At 35.8% G+C, this 22,500-nt stretch overlaps 1 protein-coding gene across 50 annotated transcripts in view; it reads left to right on the forward strand.

The window, feature by feature from the left end:
- FOXP2 (forkhead box P2) overlaps nucleotides 1-22,500 on the forward strand; it is a 553,446-nt gene that overhangs the window by 524,546 nt on the left and 6,400 nt on the right. The window lies entirely within an intron of this gene.

Here is a 22,500-nt window from a genome sequence, read left to right on the forward strand (position 1 = left end):
GGCCGCGGGAAGGGCCTGGACGCATGTGCTTCTGACATGCAGGACTCTCCTGAAGGGTCGATGCCATATGAGTACAAAACACTGGTGTTAAGCAGAGTTAAATTGCCCCATGTCCGTGATACTGGAAAGTGTATCAAAATCGGTTTTAATGCATCTTTTAGATTCTCTCCAGTGTCCCATAATTATCGTACCAGCAGCCCTCTACAGATTCTTAGTCCTACTAACATTCTCTTGGGGGTAGAGCAGTGTCTAAGACGAGTCCACATCTTATGGGTCATTATCACAGTTTGGTTTGTATGGTGCAATAAAAATATTCACGATGGAGTAAGTTGTCGTAATTTTTACTACTATTACAGGTCTCTAAACCATTTATGAACTGTAGTCAAGATACTGCCCGTTTTTATAAACCGTAAAATGCAAAGTTTAACTGTTACCCACAGTTTACATAGAAGCTAGTAAAGTGTAACTTTTTGCCTGTCTTATAAATCAGTGTAATTACATATTCAACTTTAATTACTGGTGCGTCTGTATTGGCAAGGTTTATATGTTATATTTTATGCAAGACTACGATTCCTATTAATATTTAGCAGCTAACTATATCATTAATTACTCTAAAATCTTTCCCCTACCATCTTTTTAATGGAGCTGAGAGAGTAGATATATTAAAAATTGATGTATTGTGGATTTCAGAAATGTGTATGACACTTTAAAAAATGCCTGGCCTTGTTCAATAGGCCAAGCATATCAGCTTCTTGTTTACTAAAAAGTATTGACCCTGCTAGAACTTATAATTCAAGGGGAAAAAATTATAATCTGAATAATGAAGCATATTACACCATCCAGTTATTAGGATGAGTCAACACTTATGTTCATGCTTCCTGGAGTTAAACAGCATATACTTCTAATTTCAAGTTATTGAGGTAAGGATAGTACTTTCTCTCATTTTTATATTTTCTTCCCCGTTTCTACATTAAGGATGTAGTCAAAGACCCGAGTGAGAAATGTGGTCTTTATACGTGTCTATTTCCATTTGACCTTTCCTAGGATATTATTTTTGTTGACTTTTTAAACATCTTATTCTATTTGACATATTAATGTCTTTAAGATCATGCACCTAATTGCTTTATAGCACTTTTACTCTATCACCTTTGCAAAAAACACACTGTGAACATTAATGTGTTTTATCAGGTTCCAAACCATTACTTTTTCAAAATGGAAAAATTTGTCTTTTGGAAGTGTCTTTAGATGTATTAAATAATACAAAAGAAGTAATAAAACTCAAAGTAGAAAGAACATGAATATATGCTCTTGAGAGTAGCAGTACTCTAAAACAAGGGAAGTGAGCAATCAGACAAAAGTTTTTATACCTCTGCTTTATCCTATCAGCCAGGCAGTGGGTAGCTTGAGGCCTTTTACTTTTAGCAGTTCTCCTGAGTATGCTGGTGCTCGCTCTCTGTATAAAATGCTAAAACAATAAAACTTTAAAGAGCAAACAAGAGTTAGATCCTGTGTTCCCCCCTTTAAAAAAGACCTATTTCAGAAAAATGAAAGCCGTTCATAATGCACGTGTTTAAGCTGCTGGTATAAGTCCCCGTGTTGACATGCAGTGTGGAGTGGTGGTTGCGTACCATACAGAGAGGATATGTAAAGGAGTGTTTTCTGAAGTGTTAAGTGTCCAGTGATAAGAATATTTAAAAAATAATAATGATGATTCAATCAAGTCATTTGCTAAACATTTTCTTTTACAACCTGAGATAATAATTGGGCTAAATGATGGCATTGCCAGGTTCGCTGTATTTTTTCATTTGGCAATGGCTATTTTAGTTCTTCATCATAGTATTAATTGAGTTCCGTTTACTTGTGAAATATCTCAGTGAAAAGAATAGGATGTGTAAAATAATGTGTAAAAAATAAAGATTTAATGCCTGATGTCCTGCCACTATGGGTTTATAAACCTAAAATATTCATGGCCAATGTATCATGTGTTTTCTGCCCCTATGAATTAGCGCATGTGAAAAATATTTACATGTATTTTCCATACAGGGATATAAGGAAAGCTTCCCTTGGCTTATTGGAAGTAGATTCCAGAAAAGATAAAAATTAGAAGACCAAATGGGGTCTTTTCCTAAATTATATAAATTGTAATCAAAATCTTAATGATCTTGCAGAACATTGTCATTCATTCTTTGAATCTGTTTCTGCTGCTATTAACTTTTTGTATGTTAGACGTCAAATACTACTGATGGCATGTCACTTCAGTATTCTGTACCTTCATCTTTATAGAGTTTTAATATCCTTGTACTTAAAGAATGCTAAGCATTTTATGTACATAATGAGGCAAAGGAAAAATATCGGATTCTCTCACTCAAATTTGGATGCATGTAATTAAATGCACTTCAAAGTATTTTGAAAATTAAACAGAAGTGGAGGAATTGTTAGAGAACACTCAAATTGCACGCTTATGTGCCCTGAAATGAAGCCATGGTCCCTGTTGTTCTGAAGGGGAGCAGTTATACTAATGGAATAGCGAGGGAGAGGCAGAAAGGCCTTCTGCTTCCGGTTTACGGGCTCTTGTGACAGGTGGTAGAGGTTCTCACCCCAGACTTAGCACTTACTGGCTGAGCAGGATTCATTTCTCTCCTCAGTGTTCTCAACTCAAAATGAGGTAGATAATAATAATACCTACCTCATAGGAGTCTTTCAAATGAAATGAGTGTCTGGAAGATCACACTTCCTCCCCGTGTCCCTCATAGTGCTGTGGACACAGTCACTAGTTATATTATATCTTGTAATATCTTGTTGTTACTCTCTGAAACTAAAAAAAAAAAAAAAAAAACAATATTAAGATTTAGTTCACATTTTAATGCATTTTTAAGGCATATCTTGACCATAAACATATGGTTAGTTTCCTTAGCCATTCCTTTCCTTTTCCTCTCACCCTCCTCTTATAACTCGTGAAGTAAGCTGATCCACAAAAGGAAACAATATGAGTCAGAAATTTATGGTAGGGAGCAGGTTACTCCAAGTCAGCAGGATAAGAGATTTTTTTCAGGGGTAAAAAAACAAAAAAACAAAAAAACCATGTTATCTGAGATTATAGATAATTAACAATTCAGGTGAATAATACCCACCCAGAACAGGAATGCATGATATATGCCTAGAAGACATTGAGCATTAGGTTTGATAGAAATTCAGAATATAAAAAGAAAAAATATAATTTAGAATAAATGAAGTGGTGGAAGTAGACTGCTGCGTGTCTTACGTATCAAGCTGTGGTGTTTGAGTGAGTATGAAGCCTGGTAATGTCAGAGCTGTGCTCTACGAAGAGTGATGTGGACATGTGCAGATGAAACTCACGGATGGTAGGATACTCCAGAGCTGGGAGATACTGAGAACAGAAGATTAATTCTCGTGGTAGGTAGTACCTGACCTAAGTACTAGACTGGGAGCAGAGAGCAAGGAATCACCACAAGAAGTGCTCTGGAAAAAAAAGACCAGATAAGACAACCCACTGAATGCTGGGGACAGAGAGGAAAATAAGGAAAAGTCATAGCAACTTTGGGAGCTCCCAAGGAGAAATAGAAGTTGCAAGAGAGAACATGGCTCAAGAGGGAAATGATGTGTTCGGCATTTTACTTGTTGAATCCAAGAACATAAACGTCCTTAGATTCAGGAAACCAAACATTGTTTGTTTGTTTGTTTGTTTGCCCTTTGTATTCAGTTCCAAAAGGATAAAATCCAAATCCAAATGGTAACATAGTAGAAAACAGAAGTATCCCTGGGATGGGTAGAGAAGATGTTTTGAAGCTTTAGAGGAGTGGAATAGCTATGGGTTAGTGCTTCCTATAAATTATTCTTGGAGGGATCCCTGGGTGGCACAGCGGTTTAGCGCCTGCCTTTGGCCCAGGGCGCGATCCTGGTAGACCCGGAATCGAATCCCATGTCAGGCTCCCGGTGCATGGAGCCTGCTTCTCTCTCTGCCTATGTCTCTGCCTCTCTCTCTCTGACTATCATAAATAAATAAAATTAAAAAAAAAAATAAAAGTGTTAAAAAAATTATTCTTGGAGAAGAGGAGATACCAAATTATCATCTATTTTCTACAATTGATGCTTCACATTTAACACTTTGTCTCCACTCCCAAGTTTAACTCTTAGAATGCCCTGAATGACGGCTTTTGCCAAACCAGTGCATTCATTTTGCCTTCACTGTGTACTTGCCTGCCTGCCTTTTCCTTTTTTTGGCTTTTCATCCTCTTTTCTCCACCTAAAATTCTATCTTTCCTTAAGGGCCTGGTCCTATTTTCTTGAGTGACTGTGCTGTCAGGACCCACACTTTGTTCCACACTTCTGGACAGCTTAATGCACAGACTATTGTCCGCAACTAACACAGCCTGCATGTGGGCACATGTGCATGCATGCCTGCTGCAGGCTCACTTTGCAGAGATGGGGACCCAGCTAAAGGGCAGAAACTATGTTTTAGACGTATTATAGTACAGGAAACCTCTGACACGTTAGAGCATACAAAGTAAGTATTCAGTTACCTTATGATAATGACTATGAAGAATCAAATGGGAGATGAATTTTTTGAAATGATTTGACTTCATGAAGTAATCCCTACAAGAGAAAAATCCAGGATTCTGAAGGAAGGAGGGGGAGAACAAGGGATTTTTAGGAAGAAGAGATAACTAAATATAGTGTTCATCTTAATGTGGGAGCTAAGAGATCTTTCTAAATATTGGTAGAGTGCACTTGTGAAGTTTTATTTTTAATTTTCATTATTTAGTTTATATGTATTTTATAACTCTTCAAATTTATCTGAATAGTAAGTAGCAGGCCCCTTCACCTCATGTGTGATTATCCTCCCAGACCTTGTTAAATTTTATTTATCTTGTTGAAGGTGAATTTAAAAAGAAAAAAAATTACTGAAATTAATGCGTTATTAATCAAATCGAATGTTCAAGGGGTTTTAGCAAAAAGTAGGAAAGGTTAAAGCCCGCTTGAATGATAATAGATTCTACATACTAAGTTTTTTTAAACTTGTTTTGAGTCTTTTCAATCAAATAGATTTTTTTTTTTTTAATCTCTATTTTCTACTGCTGTCAAGAGTCCTAGAGCCATCTTGATCTGAACAAATGGAAAGAGTACTTCCCTTAAGAGTCTGAGCTGTAGGGCACTGGTGGCTCAGCCAGTTAAATGACTGACTCTTGATTTCAGCTCAGGTCATAATCTCAGGGTTGTGAGATCGAGCCCTGCATCAGGCTTTCTCTCCCTCTGCCCTCCCCCTTTCCCTTTCTCTCTCTCAAAAAAAGAAAAAAAAAAAAAAGAAAAAAAAAGTCTGAACTGTGTATCATCACAATTTTAGAATACTTTATCCTTATGCATCTCAGTGCCAATATTCACTACTTATTGACGTCTCCAAGTTCTGCAGAGTATGAGTAAAATTAATTTAGAATCCTATTTTCTATCAATATTTGCCTTTTAAAAAGGCTACTTACAGAGGATTGATGCTGCGTTCAAGTGGAAATCATTTGAACTTACTGTCTTCTCCAATGTGTTAGACTTGACTGAAAAGACTAGAAAACATTGAGAGCAGAGCTGGAAGGTGAACTCACTTCTGGTATAATCCGTCCATTTCCTGTCTTCTTCCAAACCTGAAGCAAAAAGAGAAGTTTAATGATCTACCTGCCATATTTAGTTCAACTTGGTTGTTTCTCTCTCTCTCTCTCTTTTTACTAATCAGTTGTTTCTCCTCACTCTCAATAAGTTGGCTCAGATTTGCCTTTTTTGCTCTTGAAACATGTTTAAATGAGATTCCTATTTTTATATTTTCAAATTTTGTTTCTGGAGATCAAAATCAGTGCTCTCCCTGAACTGGTTTTGTATTGAGGGCTTTACGCACAAAGCCTCCCATTGTCACATCATTCTCCTCTCTGATTATTAGAGTCTCCTCCTGTTGAGTTTTCAGATCATTTCCTACATGTCATCCCTGAATCCTCTTTGCCTCTGTCATTTCAAAGTTCTACTTGCTAATATTCTATATTAGTTTCAGGTGATTATTATATTTTCCCCCTCTTATTAAAGCAAATATTTGAAATGTGAGAGTTAAGGATCCTTTATATAGAATCAGAATGTTAATACGGTTCATATAAGACTAGAAAATAAATTTGTTGTGTCAAAACAACAAGAAGCCAAAACTTTATAGAGTAAGAGAATCGAAAGCTGAAGCATCCATGAAAAGAGTACTGTAGTATTATTTCGGGACTGCAGTGGGGGTCATGTTAATCTTTTTGATCAACGTGTTGAACGCATATTCTCTGTGCCCCAGAACTTTCTATACATCACATGTCCCAGTCCTCGTTACAACACCCTTCTCGAGAACTTCAGTTGTTGTATCATTCCAGCAATAAACTTCAGTGTGTCCTGGCAATGATATTTTGCAACCAAAGACAGCTAAGAGGGACCACCAGACTCCCATTTTGTAAAATAATATTGAAAATCTTAATATAAATTGTGAATTGTTCTGAGGCATTATGAAGATTTTCATGTATATAATACTGCCTTTCCTCCTTCTATTCTCTTTGGCTGCCTCAAAATTTAAATTGCTCTTTGTAGGTACATGTAGAATTTGCAGACCCTACACCTTTAGTTGGTGATATTTTATATAAAATCCCTACAGACCTTAGATCTCTCTGTGGACAAAAGCATTTAAAATTGGAGTGGCTCTGTATTTCCGAGGCGAGCGGTTGAAAGTGACAGACAACTTGAGCAAGTAGAGTGCTGCCTTTCATTGTTTTCATGCCTGTTAAACCCACACTGTTTGCTGATATTTTGCATCATTAAAAGGCATTATGAAGCCCTAAACATAAAAGCTTTCTTACCCTTGCTTTACAGAGCTGTTTTGCAGATTTTCTAATTCACAACATTTTAGTCACCTTTATTTTATTTTATTTTATTTTATTTTTTTAGTCCTAACATTTCTGGGTCTCATAATTTTCATTCTGGTTTAATTCCATTTTTATTTAATCTCTGAACTTTTCATTAACTTTGCTAGTTAGCTTTGAGATCTCTTTCCAAAGTGATTGTACAGAACTTATGATTATGCCAGCTCTTTATCATCTCATCTTTTTTTTTTTTTTTTTTTTAAGTGCTACAAGTGTGGCTCAGTGGCTGCTGTTCTTTTTTACATTATTCTGGTCCCCATATGTGGCACTTACAACTCATTCTAGTTCCTCTTAATAAAAAGATCCTCCCAGAGGTACTGTGCCTTCAGCTAAAAGGTGTTGTATCCCTACCGTGCCAATTGTGGAAATTTGTGGGTTCCTATAGGGTTTTGAAGGATTTTTATAGAACTATACAGATGATATCTGACATCCATGGTATGAATCCCCACCATTTAGGCAAAGTGTGTCAGAAAACTTTTAGCTGACAGTATTGTAGCTTACTGCTTCTGTTTCATATCTAAAGAAGATACTTTGTTAGAAGGTACATCTTCATTTGCACTAACACTGGTTGAGCCTTAGAAATTTCCTTTCTCTAAGGGTCAAAATGTCATTGACTGAATTGTTAAAAAGTGAATATTGCTATTCAGTATTAATTTCTTCCTACTTCTACTACCAGGGAAAACAGAAGATTTTTACATACCCATATGGTACTTTAACATCAGCTTTTGACATAGGGCTTGGGGAGTCGACATATATTTGGTGACTATAGGCGTTTAACGACTAAAAAAGATTTATTATGTAAAGTCAACTATAATTTCAGAATATTACTTAATGGGAAGTTACTCTCCAAGATAAAAATTACATTTTCATATATGTTAAAATTGTATGTATTTTAACTACTTGGACAGAATTTAAAATTGATCATTAACATAAGTACCACAATATGCTTGAATACTTTGGCACCACAGAATGCAGTTTAAAACTTTATCTCAGGATTTCTACGTTCCATAGCAGTTTTCATCATTAGGGCAGAATTTATGAATTTGTTTAAGCAACAGATGACCAGAGAGTTTCATATAGCTAGTGGAAACGAGCGTTCTTTAGTTGATTCAACATTATCTTAGTCTTTGAAGGCTGAAAAATGGAGTAGCATCATCAAAACATTTAAAAGTCAGGAACAAAAGTATTCATTGGTCACACAGTGTTACCTGACTATAGAAAAATTTACATTCACAACGTGAAATCTAAGATCCTTTTGTTAATTAGCAGGTCAAAAAAAAGGACAAAATGTACTAGATTTAGAATAAGAGGTAAATATTGGTTTTACTCCCAATTTCAATCTCTTGCTTAGAACTAACAGAGCATAACTTAGCATAGTTCAGGAGAAAACTGCACATTGCGTCCATCCTACAATTTAATTTGAGCAAAGGAATAGTTTCAGCAGAGCAGCCAGTCTCACAGATTAGAGGGACCTAATGACATGAACCATATATATGTAATCCTGGTGGAGAGCAATCTCTGCGAAGATATCCAGGAGAGAGCTTCATCAAGAGCTAGCAGTGGGTGGGCAGGGTCTCATCAGGACTTTCAGCAAAGGGAAATAGACAGCAGTCCAGGAAAATGGGTGAGCCGCATCCGGAAGGGCTAGCCACAGCCATAGGGCCCAGTTACAAGGACTTTGAGGGCGAGGTCTTCAAGGACCCGAAACCCAAGTTATCAAAGAAGGAATTAGAAAGGAACAGGGACGTACATTTTGTGTACTCTACACCCATCCTGACGTTTTTGGCTGAAACTTAGTCCAAGAAACAAGGGAAAAAAAAAAAAATCTTGGATGAATGGTTTAAAGGAGGTCTGGAGCAGCCCAAAGCTGACTTATGGCTGAGTGTCAAGCTGTAAATTAGACTGTCTTTTGTTTCACTGGCCAACAGATTAGAAATGTAAGGATCTTTAGATCCGTAGCCTAATGTTTGTTGAAAGCTTCCATTTATGAGACACAAAATGGAATACTACCAACCATATCTCAATAGGCAACCAGTGTGATTCTGACATTGGGCAAAATCTTTTTGTACTCATCAAGGATCAAAGTAATTACATCCGTATTTTCATTTTTATTGCAGTTGTTTGGATCACACCTATTACTTTTATAAATCAAACAGAATGATAAATCATAATGAATTTTGTTGTTATGTTTTTTTAAGAGCACTGCAGCAAAACTATCTGAAATCATTTGGGAGTGAGCCTTCAAATCATGTAAAATCCAGTTTCTTTAAACAATGTTGCATAAATTTGAATAAATTTCAATATACTGCTGAAGGTAAGGGCAGGAAATCTTAGAGAAATTTTGATATACATATATATGCATGCAATTTATAAAATTATGTTTTATTAACCTTAATCCACCTTTTTGTTATATTTCTTAGAACTTCTATTGACTTTAAATAGAACTTTGGAACTCCATCTCGAGGTCAGACCCATTGGGATGTAGGATAGAATTATAAACTGCATCCTTAAGACTGGCAATGTATCTTAGAAGAGAAACTTTTATTATAATCATCTGGAAATGATATTCCTTTGCAATCAAAGACTAAATGGCTGTGGTTTTTTTAGGTGACAGATTAGGGGAGATATAAGATTTATTAAAGATACTAGGATTAAAGTTGTATTCCAACCTTAAGATGAAAAATTAAAATCTATTTGTCTGTTTATCTTTAGCCAAGGAAAAAAAGTATAGAAAATTGAGCAGGGCATTTTTCTAATTATGTTCCAAGTAAAATAAATAATACAAGGTACATGTGGAATGAGGAATCATTTGCTCATTCCAATTTTTCTATCCCTCTTAAGGGTTATACATTTCTGGAAGGAGGAATATTTTTCTTTTCATCAAGAGATAAGCAGAATTTTTATCTGTTGAAAATGGGTAGTTCTGGAGTAGTGGTTCTGAGTACCGTTCTAATGGCAGCTATGTGTAGACTTGTTCAAATCAAAATAAAGATAATTCAGTCAACAGTAAAATCTTTCTGATAAATGTTATTTTAATTTACAAAAGAGAAAATCTTGGAAAATAATAAACTGGAGAAAAATTGAGCCATAGTAGTAAAGATCTGTTTTATGATTTAATTAGTTAACAGTGAATTTACCATGAATAGTAAGTAGCTTTAATTATATGAACTTCTTACTGACTTTTGTAAATAAGAGAATTAAATATTTCTCTAATGTGTGCTTAATTTAAAATATAAAATCACTATTTTAGTGGAAGGAGTGGCATTATCATTTCAAAAGGATAAAATCTTAAGTAAAATTAAATAAATAATTTCTTAATGACAAGTAAGTAACTTTGTGATTTAATTACTCACATTAGCCTAAGATCATCTCTCACTTGAAAAAGTACTAAGAAAATATTCTTTTAAAAACAAACTTTTCCTTTTATAATTTTAGTTTTATTTATTAGCTTATTTCTTTGATATGTTAAACTAAAATACTTCCTACCCCAAATATCACAAGTGTTTAAGAAACATGAATTGTTTTCTCATTTTAACATGACTTTATACAAATGGATATAACTAAACTTGTAATTTTTATAAATCTACCCTTAAATTCCAAATATAATTATATCATTTCCTTGTATATGTACTAGAAGGAAATGAGTAAAATTGGATTTCCCTAATCTCCATTTTTCATATGCTTTCTAAATGAACATCAATTATTTCACCAGTTTTCCTGTAAAACTTCTTCTTTGGGGGAAAAAAAATCCTCACTTTTTAAAAATTATTTTTGATGTGATTGTATTTACTAAGATATCAGTTAATAGTAAGTTAGCTACTCAAAAATAACAAACAAAACCAAAAATCAGGTCTCATGAAACTACATCTTTCCATCTTAATAAAGGATTCAGTGTTTATGTTTTAGAATTCATTTTACATCTACAAAACAAGTATATTTATGTAGTAAGCATGAGGGCTGTGCCATTAGCAAATACAAACTAATTGAATCAAATTTTATTCAAACACACATAAAATTGATAAAATGCTAATCATATACTTTGACTTTTTATAATGCTTACATACTAGTGGTTATCATTATTCATGCAACAGTTCTGTGCCAAGAACTGAATAGACAGTAGATAGCTACAAGGAAATTCCATCTTATCCAGATACTACCTTTTAATTCGAAAAATATTGATGTTGTTTTGTGAAACAGACAACCTTGCTATAGCCTTGCTATAGCAATAATCTGTGTGCTCTGATATTTCTTAATGTCATTAATCAACAATTAGGACATGATGATAAGAGATAAAGGATTTATTTGTATGACTATAAATATTTTCTTTTGGAGTTAGCCAATGTATCCCATGGAAGTTAAAGATATCCAAACTAAACTAAGTAGAAGTAAAACATGGTTTAAGGACTACACATATTTCTGGGGCAGCCCCGGTGGCACAGCGGTTTAGCGCCACCTTCAGTCCAGGGCGTGATCCTGGAGATCGGGATCAAGTCCCACGTTAGGCTTCAAGCATGGAGCCTGCTTCTCCCTCTGCCTGTGTCTCTGCCTCTCTCTCTCTCTGTGTCTCTATGAATAAATAAATAAAATCTTAAAAAAAAAAAGGACTACACATATTTCAGTATGTGTGGTATCTTTCTCAAAGTAACTGAATATATAAGTTTATTTCACTAGATAGTGATTGCTATATTGGGCCAAATAAAATCAATTTCCATAGTAAAATTGAAGCATTAGGGCCTTAATATCTGAGGATAGGTTTTTGACTATTACCCTGGGAGTAACATTTTTTGTAATAATGACCCATAGTTACTGATAGAATGTTTTATCCTTCTGGTGTGCTAGGCAGGGGGAAAGATTGAAAATATTCTTAGAGGGGTTTTATAAGATGTATTATACCTCTTTGTAAAAAATGTTTATTACTCTTTTTGGAGGTATGCTTTATGAAATATATTACAGTTTTTCTGAAATAACTGGGATTACCCAAAGAAGAGATAAAAGGGGATCTTCTATAATGAGTAAAACACAAAAAACAACTTTAATCTATTCTTACGTTTAGCTTTGACTTGTAAATGTTTGATAAAATTAACTTTACATTTCCCGATATTGCCTGTCTTGTAGACATGAGCCATTAATTGTAGATTTTTTTTCACAGCTTTGTTGACATCTGTAGCATTTAAGATTTAAGATTTTATCATTAGCTTCATGGTGTTAGTAAATATTGAATTTCTGAAAGGCTCGATCAAATTTACATTATGCCACTGAGTTTCTCATAAATAATGACACTATATAAATATTTTAATTATTACATCTGATAATATCTAAATAAGGACACACCGTTGATTCTGTAGTCTAACATCCATTTACTTAAATACATTTTGAATGTCTCAGTGTAAGAGAACTTTGTTCACTTTCTTATTCTAAAAAGAAAACAAAAACCAGAAACACTTCATCGGACCTTTTACTTGGTCTTGAGTAAGGAGCAAATGAAGACAATTTACATTCCTCTAGGGAATATACTGTGTGACCACAATCTAAAAAGATAAACTTCCCCATTATAATTTGACTCTTTGCTTTAGGGTATAGGCAAACATTAACATTTCTTCTGCCTTTCATTGGTGCCTTGGGTCCTTACAAATTTCACAACTAAAGGAGTGACACATTTCTTTAGGCAATGAATCAGTCTGTCAATGTGGTTAGTCCTCTGTTTGTGTTTTTGGTGTATACCGTTTACTGAGTGTGGGAGGCAAAACCAAAAGATTGAACTAGAGCATAAAAATCAATTACTACTTGGCATTTCCTTCTACTAGAGGCTTGGCTGGTTGAATAGAACAGCGGTGAGTTGCATTCATTCGAATTGAATAAACATTTAATGAGCAACTATTGGGTGCATCACACTGTGCTGAAAGTGGGCAGAGGGTCTAAATCCACAAAGATGTAAAACTCTAATAGTGGGATGGATGTGCACATAGATAGTGAGAAAGACCAAGTAAAGGAATAAAGGGCCTTACAACCAAACTGTAAATTTAAAGACTTAACGTGTAGCCACACAGAGAATCAGAAAAGGCTTTGTGAGGGTTGTAGCTTGGGGTTAGGCTTAACATGAAGTAGATTTGTAGGGTGAACTTTATGAAATTATTGCTATTTGACATGTTTGGCTTGCAAAAATAGTAATCAAATTTTTCAGTGTAATATTAAGCAGAGATGAGGAAAGAAAGGACAGGTGGAAAGGATTTAAGGATTATGAGCAGAGGTGACTAAGATACAAAGCATGGGTCTGGTTCAGAGAACAAGTGAGAATTCCTCTGCCTTGCTATGGGCAGCCTGCCCAGAGAGGTGTACCTGCGGGATGACAGGGCTTGGGAGCCCTCTCTTAGAGTTCATCAGTATCTGAGTTGATGGTAAGGTAGGGACATTTTTAAAATTCACCATTTGGAGATTCTTAGTAAGCCCCTCACAGATATGTGTTACCTACTTTTAAAAAGGCTTACTTACCTCTCTTCTTTTTTGTTACTCATCTCTGGAGATAACTAGATTTTTTGGACTCGAGAAGGTAGTCACACTTTATGTCCTTTTCCTTGGATATTCAGTTTTAAAATACTTTTTTTTCCTTTTAAGTTATTTAAATTCCAGTTAATTAGCAAACAGTATGATATTAGTTTCAGTTGTAAAATTTAGTGATTCAGCACTTCCATAAAACACCTGGTGCTCATCACAAGTGCTCGCCTTAATCCCCATCACCTGCTTAATCCATCTGCCCACCAATCTCTCTCTCTCTCTGTGTCTCTCTCTCTCTCTGTGTTTCCCCATGCTCATGTTTTGTTTTTTTAATTCTATATGAGTGAAATCATATGGTATTTGTCTTTCTCTGACTGACTGACTTCGTTTAGTTTCATACTCTCTAGTTTTATCCATGTCATTGCAAATGGCAAGATTTCATTCTTTCTTACATGAGAGTAGTATTACATTGTACGTGTTGTGTATCATTCCTCAGTTGATCAACACTTAGGCTGTTTCTATAATTTGGCTGTTGTACATAAGGCTGCTATAAATGTCAGGGCGTGTGTATCCCTTTGAATTAGTATTTTTGTATTTTGGGGGTAAATACCTAGTAGTGCAATCGCTGGATCTTAGGATAGTTCTATTTTTAAGTTTTTAAGGAACCCCCATACTGTTTTCCAGAGTGGCTGTCCCAGTTTGCATTCCCACCAACAGTGTAAGAGGGGTCCCCCTTTCTCCACAACCTCAGCAATGCCAGTTTTCTTGTGTTGTTGATTTTAGCCATTCTGAAAGGTGTGAGGTTCTATCTCATTGTAGTTTTGAGTTGTATTTTTTTGATGATGAGTGATATTGAACATCTTTTCTTGTGCCTGTTGGCCATCTGGATGTCATCTTTGGAAAAATGTCTATTCATGCCTTCTGCTCATTTTTAGTTGTAATATTCATTTTGGGGGTGTTGAATCTGATAAGTCCTTTATAGATGTTGGATACTAACCCTTTATCAGATTTGTCATTTGCAAATATCTTCTCCCATTCCATAGGTTGTTCTTAGTTTTATTGTTTCCTTCGCTGTGCAGAAGGCTTTTATTTTGATGAAGCCTTTAAAATGACATAAAAACACAGACTAAAGATTAAAAATAAACCAGATTTCTAAGTGCGAAATATCAACAGCCTTTATGAGTTTTTGTGGTCACTGCTGCTATCGGCATCTCAATCACAAAGAGGATGATAAGGTTTCATTTTCAATATCTTCCGGTCTTTCTAATATCCAAGTTTTCTGAGATCAACTTCTCCTCCTCTTTGGGCAATTAAAATGACAAAGATTCATCAAAATTGCATGTGAGTTACATCAAGTCATCATCTCTTTTAACTTTTAGAATTTTTGACATAGATTTACAACCTTCCAGCTCCATGGTAGAGTTTATGAGGGAACCATTTCACATATGTATTTGGATTTAGGAGCAATGGATACAAGGTCTTTTTACTCCATGGCCTACAACCTAAATTCTTTACTTACCCTCCACTGTTTCTAACCCCTCCACTTTACTCCTCACCATCATTATCTTATTACACTGGTTTAGTGACCTCCTAACTGGTGACCCTACGTCCAGTGTCCTACACAAAGTCTAGGCTTTGCAAGTTAGTCCTCCAAAAACTCTTCTGTCTTTTCACTGCCGAGCTCAGAAACCATCAATAGCCCTTCAGCTGGCAGAGAATAAATTTTAAACTCCATAAAATGCAACTCAAGGGCCCTTCACCATCTGACCTTGTTCTGCTTTCTAACATATTTCTTTATTACCAACCCTCCTTTCTCCATGGCCTCTGCACACTCTCAGGGTTCCCACAACACATTTAAGATTATCCATTTTCCCCATTTCCACTCAGAAGGCTCTTTGCCTTGTCTCTGCATTATGAACATTTTCACATATTTCAAAGCCTACCTGAAGTGACACCTGCCTCCTTCATAAAGCACTCACTGATCGCATTGCTGGGATTTACCTCCTCTCTTTCCTAACACTTTGTCAACTGTGATATCATATTCTGCCTGGGATCAGCGTTACTTGTGTATATGTCCTGCTTCCTCTGTGACACTGGAAACTCCATCGTCCACATCAGCCCCTAGCCCAGTGGTGGGCACATCACGTCTATTGAACTGATTTCTTTTCACTTATAACAGGAAGTAACTTTTATCCTTGTAGAAGTTCTTCCATTTCATTTACTGGCTTTGTAACTCTCTGTTCAGGGAGTAACAACAGACTTTCCATCTCTCCACCGCTAAATACTTTCCCTCCGATTATCTAAAGAATTTCCAAATAGCATTCTAATTCTCCCAAGTGTAAATTACACTAAATTAGGAAGTGGGTATGCCTTCTTTAAGCAAGAAATGGAAGTCACTGCTTTTTCTGTAGTAAATAGGAAGTGGCAGATGTAGAGTAGCTGAATTAGAGATCTTCTATTTTGTGGAAAGAAGAGTTTTTAAACCATTCACAATGAATTTGTACATTCTAGTTTGAAAGAATATCCACTATTGGAACGCCCAGGTGGCTCAGCGTTTGAGCACCTGCCTTCAGCCCAGGGCGTGATCCTGGGGTCCCGGGATCGAGTCCCACATCGGGCTCCCTGCAGGGAGCCTGCTTCTCCCTCTGCCTGTGTCTCTGCCCCTCTCTCTGTGTCTCTCATGAATAAATAAACTCTTTAAAAAAAAAAAAGGAAAGAAAGAATATCCATCCTCTATTTACCAAGTAGATCATTTGCTTTAAAATGAAAGATGAACTTGCTTCCAAATCCACTTAAAGAAATGCAACATACTTAATCAGGTTAAGGACCGTTACAGTTTACCTTCTGTTAGGTGCCCAATAAATAAATGAATGGCTAGAAAACCATCCAATCCAGACTTTGTAGACTCCATCCTTAAAGATACGTTAAAAATAAGTCTCTTTGCTATCCTTTATTCAAGATCTCATGAGTAAGACAATAACAAATCAGTGACTCCACTAATTTTGCTTTTCTTTCTTTATGTCCCTAAGTTTAAAAACATAAAGCTAAATCTTTTATGTTCCAAATGTATATCATCTTTTTTATTCCTGGAAACAACTGATTTTCCTTGAAGTAGCTTCTCCTTTACTTATTACTAAGGACTCTATTAAGATGGGCAGTTTAATCTGTAAGACACCTCAAGTCATCACTGGAGGAAGCAGTGCATAAATTTCAAATCAGTTGGGGCGGGAATGGCATGACGAATATCCAAACCACCTTCAAACCCAGGAAGAGTTATCACCAAGATAGTCAAAGATTTCTCTCTTTGGTCCATCTGAACTTTCTCTTACTTTATTACCTTAAAATAATTCCATTAAGAGTATACTTGCTTTGGGATTCTTCTTCGAGGCAAATAATCTCTCCCAGCTATTAAGTCCTCCCATCTCACTTCATTGTTCCTTCTCTTAGTACACTTATGATGGGCCATCTTGTAGTTATTTGAGTACATATTTCTTCCACATCTGACTTTAAGTTCTTTCATAGATATTTAATGCCCCCACAATGCCTTACCTATAGAAGGTATTCAATAAACTTTTGCTAAGTTAATTATTGGCATTAAGAGATAATAGTTACATTATTGGCTCTTCCTGTCAAAGCAAGATTGAGGCTCTTTACATCATTACAGACATGATGGCTTAATCATGAAGGAATTTTTGGCAGAAAATTTTTTTTCCTAACAGATCTACGTATATTGCTGTATCTCTGAAAAGTTCCACTTTTTAGTCAACTTTGAGTTAATTTATTTAAGGTTCCTCCAGCTCAACATGTATTATCAGACTTCCTAAGCCCTAATGTGCACAGCAAATGTGATGCAGGTCTGGACTATTCAATGCATGCATGTTAATGATTTCACTGACAAAATAATGATGAGGCCTGAGGTGGATGACAGAGGAGAATGCGTGTAGGAACTCTGTGTATAGAGCTTTTCAATGACGGCCCTTCTACTTTGAAATTGGCTTTTGTCTGTTGATCTAAAAATGATCCGAGATTTGGGGTGCCTGGGTGGTCTAGTCAATTAAGCATTGGACTCTTGATGTCAGCTCAGATCGTGATCTCAGCGTCAGGCTACTGAGCCCTGTATCAGGCTCTGCACTCAGCGTGGAGACTGTCCCTCTCCCTCTGCTCCTCACCTGGCTGTGCGCTCTCTTTCTCTCTCAAATAAATAAATAAAATCTTTAAAAAATACACAAAAAAAATCATCTGAGATGTAACATCTGAGAGCTTCTGGCTTAGTGGTTTAGTGTTCAGGAAATTATTAGTAAATAATTCTTGGTAATAATTATAGGAATTTGTGGTGGTATTTTGTTCCCTGGATTTTATTACCTTAAATGTACTTTTAAGGAAGGGCAGCTGTTATTAGGATTACTTTAATAACCTTAATGCTGGCATCTGATATGTGGGGCACATATATCATTCTTTTATGACGTTTCTGATACAGTAATAAAAATCTCACTTTGGGAGAAGGACTAAAATATTTTTAGAGCTAATTAAGCTTTAAGCTCATATAGTGCTCAAAAAATAATTCATGTATCTATACTATATCTTCTCCCAAAAAGTATTTAAGGTTGTAATTATATCATGACAGTATCTAACATTTATTGACCACTTATGACTCAGGCACTGTTCCAACAGGTTTACATATTTAAAAAATCATTTCATCCTCATATCAATTATATAAAATACCTTCCTATTCCTCCTTTATGATAAAGGAAAGGAGGTACAGAGACGTTAAGTAACTTCCCTAAGGTCAACGTAGCTAGGAAGTAAGGGAGCTAGGATTCAAACCCCAAATATTTGATCCTCAAAGCCCACTATATTATTCACCACTTAGCCACTACTGCATGACCAAAGGTTGTAAATGAGGTGCCTATTTAGTATTACGTTATACTCTATGTATAAGTTAATCAAACTACTAAATACATAATTTTGTTATATTAATACACCCTGGTAATTAAAAACAGTAAAATAACTTCATTGGAGAAGGGGATACAGAAGGAAGAATTGGTGAGCGCTGAACAGAGAGGGTTTTTATTTAAAAAGGATACTTTATTTTATCCAAATTGTCAGAAATGTTCCTCTGGTGGAGGGGAACATTTTCCCTAGAAGAATTAATTATCTTTGGTGATGTTACCACATCAGGTACCTTAAGGAAATGAACATTACAGAAATACCCACTTTTTTTTTACAGAAAGAAATTAAATGAGCCTCATATCTATAATGGGTGCAAGAAGGGAAAGATATTGCTAATGGCCACAGGAAAGACTAATGTCCCATTTGTCCTGCAATCCACCGAAGGCACATGGTTTCCTTGTGTTCGATATCCCTTCAATTGCCATATTACAAAGCAAGTGTTAGCATGGAGCGCTTTGAGATCGAAAAATGAGACACTTCCTATGAATAGGGATAATCATGATAGAATTGTTATTTTTACTGAAAAGGACTTCATCCATTTATGGAGATCCTATAACTTTCAAGCAATTTTATTCTCAGAGATACTCAACCTCCCTTGTTGCTTTTTCTTTCTTTCTTAGGTATTACATTGGTAGCAATCAATATTTTAAAAATTGAGTATTAATAATAATTGGCTTTGGCTTTAGTTTTTTTTAGTAAGTTAGCAGCCTAATACAGTAACCTTAAGGGAAAATTTTATTCACATCTTTCCCAGGTCTCATACCTTGTTGATGAACTAATTCTGGATGGAAAAGATTCCAAGAATACTTAATTTCAGAAAGAAATTCTCTCTCTCTCTCTTTTAGTAGGCTCCACACTCAATGTGGGGCTTGACTTCATGACCCTGAGATCGAGAGTTGCATGCTCCATGGACTGAGCCAGCCAGGCATCCCAAAATGTTCTCTTTTAGAATTAGTGCAAGTGAAACTCTTGGTGACTCGATGGCACATCATTTATTCGATCAACACGTCTTTACTAGGTGCTTGCTCTATGTAGAGCTCTGCTGATCTGCGGTCAGAGCCTCGTTGGTAAGACTAGGTGCAGCCACCGCTCAAAGGAACCATAGTGCACCTGATTAAGGCAACCTGGGATAACCGGAATAACAAGGTTCCAAGAAGCATTCCAGAAGCCAGCATGTGTACTCATCGTGGCTCTACCTGTACTTAAAACACTTGGAAAGTGACTTCTTTCCTAATCTGGGCAATAGGAGCGTTTAATAAAATTATGTTTGATATAGTCCTAGGATTGGGACGCCCGGGTGGCTCAGCAGTTGAGTGCCTGCCTTCAGCCCAGGACGTGATCCCAGGGTCCTGGGATCGAGTCCCACATCGGGCTCCCCACATGGAGCCTGCTTCTCCCTTTGCCTATGTCTCTGCCTCTCTCTCTCTGTGTCTCTCATAAATAGATATAATCCTAGGATTCAAAGATTTTGTAGTTTTGAGCACCAGAAGGATTAACCAAAAAAAGATGTTTAGGACGGGCAAAGTGGGAGAGCAGTGCAAACTGGACAGGTCAAGCAAAGTCTTTAGAAGTATATAAAAGGTGGTCCTTGCACAGTAGACAGGTTGTGCGTGGGTAAAACACAGAGCCGGGTGGAAGTTCAGGTTCTGTGTACACAGAGAGGTTTGAGGACGGCACCTGCACCAATAAGCATGTAAAGTGACTTGGAGTAGGAAGAAAGCCTGATGTTTTAAGGATGATATCTGGCGTCTGGAATAGAGGTTATTATTCAGAAATGCTGTTGCTCATAGGTCCGTTGAGTCCTACCTATTGAGAATGACAGAGCTTTTGGCTTAATTTTGTCTCATCCTCTGTCTCAGGTCACACAGATTTGTGTACAAGGCAGTGACATAATGAAATAAATACTCCTTGCATATTAAAATTCTTCAAAAAATTCCACAGAACATACTTTTGTTGCTATCCTTTTTCAAAAATTACCTCCATGTGTTTGTTTGTGTCTTAAAAATACCTCTTGTTTGCTGTTGCTCTTTATCCAAGACTCAAGACTTTCGCACAGTTTCTTTATTCCATTAAAATCCAACCCCAAAAAGTAAACCCAAAGGAATTGGATTCTCATGAGATGGCAACACTGCAACTGAGAAGCCAGTGAGCGTGGCGCAGGGAATTAGGGAACAGAGTCAGAGTAGGGAGACCACTTAGCTCCTCTCAAAGCCTTGATCCTTAAGGCACACTAACCATAAGAGGTCACATCTGTAACTAAAATACAGGATGCCCAAAATAATATTAATCGACTTGAGGATAATCCCATAGAACAGTGCCAGATATCTGTGTGTTTCTTGCCAACTACTAAGTAACTGTTTAGAAATATTCAGCGATTTAAGCTTGAAAGTTTTGAATATTCATAGGTCATTTATGAGACCTAATTGGAAAAAGGTGCTATTATATATTAACCTTAGGAGTTTATTCTAATTATTTCCAGTACTTTAGAGGTTAGCATTTACTAAAATGTTCTGAATCCCAGATTGAACCTGGAAAATTTAAAATTATAAATTCAACTTATAATGATTATTAAATCAAAACGTCATTTTTAATAAAAGTCATTAAATGAGTATGAACTTTCACAAGTAATCTTATTAGAAGATTTCATTTGTATATTTTAGAGGGTACTTTGGGAATATTAACATTAGATTTAATAAGTGTTTAAAATTCTGGACATGTCTGTGATACCATAATAACGAGTTGGTTTATCAGTCATTTTACTCAAACTACTAGCTAGTTCAATGAAATATTTAGTCGAAGTGCTTGTAGAATTCAATTGGTAGATTTTTTTTCAGTCAGAATAATTGCTTTTGTCTGTAAAATGATCCTCATAAACAGCTTTTATGATTTTAGGTTTTTAGTATCCTGAAACCATCTATGGGTACATCTGAGCACCTGCTTATACATACATTCCCCACCACCACCTCCATGGTGCTCATATTTCTAATTTTCTAATCGACTGTGTAACCCTTTATTAGGACCAAATAGTTAATTTGTGGCATAAAAAAAAGTACCTACAAATTAGTTGTATGTGTATATTAGAATTCAAATTTATATGTAATTCTTTAATAAATACCATTCATTTTTTCAAGGACTCCAATTTTATTTAATAACTAATGCAAGACAATAAATAAAACTTGAGAGACTTAAAACTACAATGGTTTCCTTAGGTCAGTAGTACGGTGCTTTGGATTTAACACAACTTTTTATACACATAAAATGTAAGCACAGTAACTTCAGTTTCATTAAATATCAATGACAAACTCTCCTCTTGGCTTTTTATTTGTATTGGCTACAATATAATTTCATGATTTACCCCACAGAGTGCAATAATGGTCTTATAATGGCCATTTCCCATAGTCTCTAACCTACCCCTAGGGAGCAATCCATACTGAGAATTGAGAGATTAGAGCTGATAGAAGCTGGATACAGTAGAAACATTGGGGACATTTCAGTGTTCTTTGCCCATGCATGCAAAATGTGCGAACAGTTCCAGGAACCACCACCCACAATTGGCTTTCCTGACTGACTTTTTAACTCTTTTTCATATACCCTGATAGTCCTCTGATAAAAGTTACAATCTTTTGGAATCTCACTTACCACTATTCACTTTTAAAGGCTTAGCTGTTGAAGCAATCCCTCCCCCGCCCCCCACCTTCCCCACCCAACTCCAAGGCAGTTGTTCAATTGTTATCAGATGGAAGAGGAGCCCAGTAAGGATCCAGGACTATCAAGAGGAAGATTTAAAAAAACGGGAAAAAAAATCAAACTAAAATATGAATTGTCTTCACCTTATAAAACTCTAGTGACCAAATAAATTGATCTGAAGTTTATTATACTTTTTTGTTCTATCTCAATATTTTTTCAGACATGTGATATTATTTCTAATCAGATGCAGTTTTTCAAGTATTTTTTTCTTATAGTCTATGCAATGCTTGAAATGATAAAATTTAAATTGATACACTTACAGTGTTCAGTTTATTAAAGTCCACTTACAGAGATAACAAGGTAAATGTTCTTGTGGCATATTCTAATATCCATTTTAAAGTGTAACACCGGTTTCAAATTTTGTTAAGTG

This window comes from Vulpes vulpes, chromosome 7 (assembly GCF_048418805.1).
Source record: "Vulpes vulpes isolate BD-2025 chromosome 7, VulVul3, whole genome shotgun sequence".
NCBI classification, from domain to species: Eukaryota; Metazoa; Chordata; class Mammalia; order Carnivora; family Canidae; genus Vulpes; species Vulpes vulpes.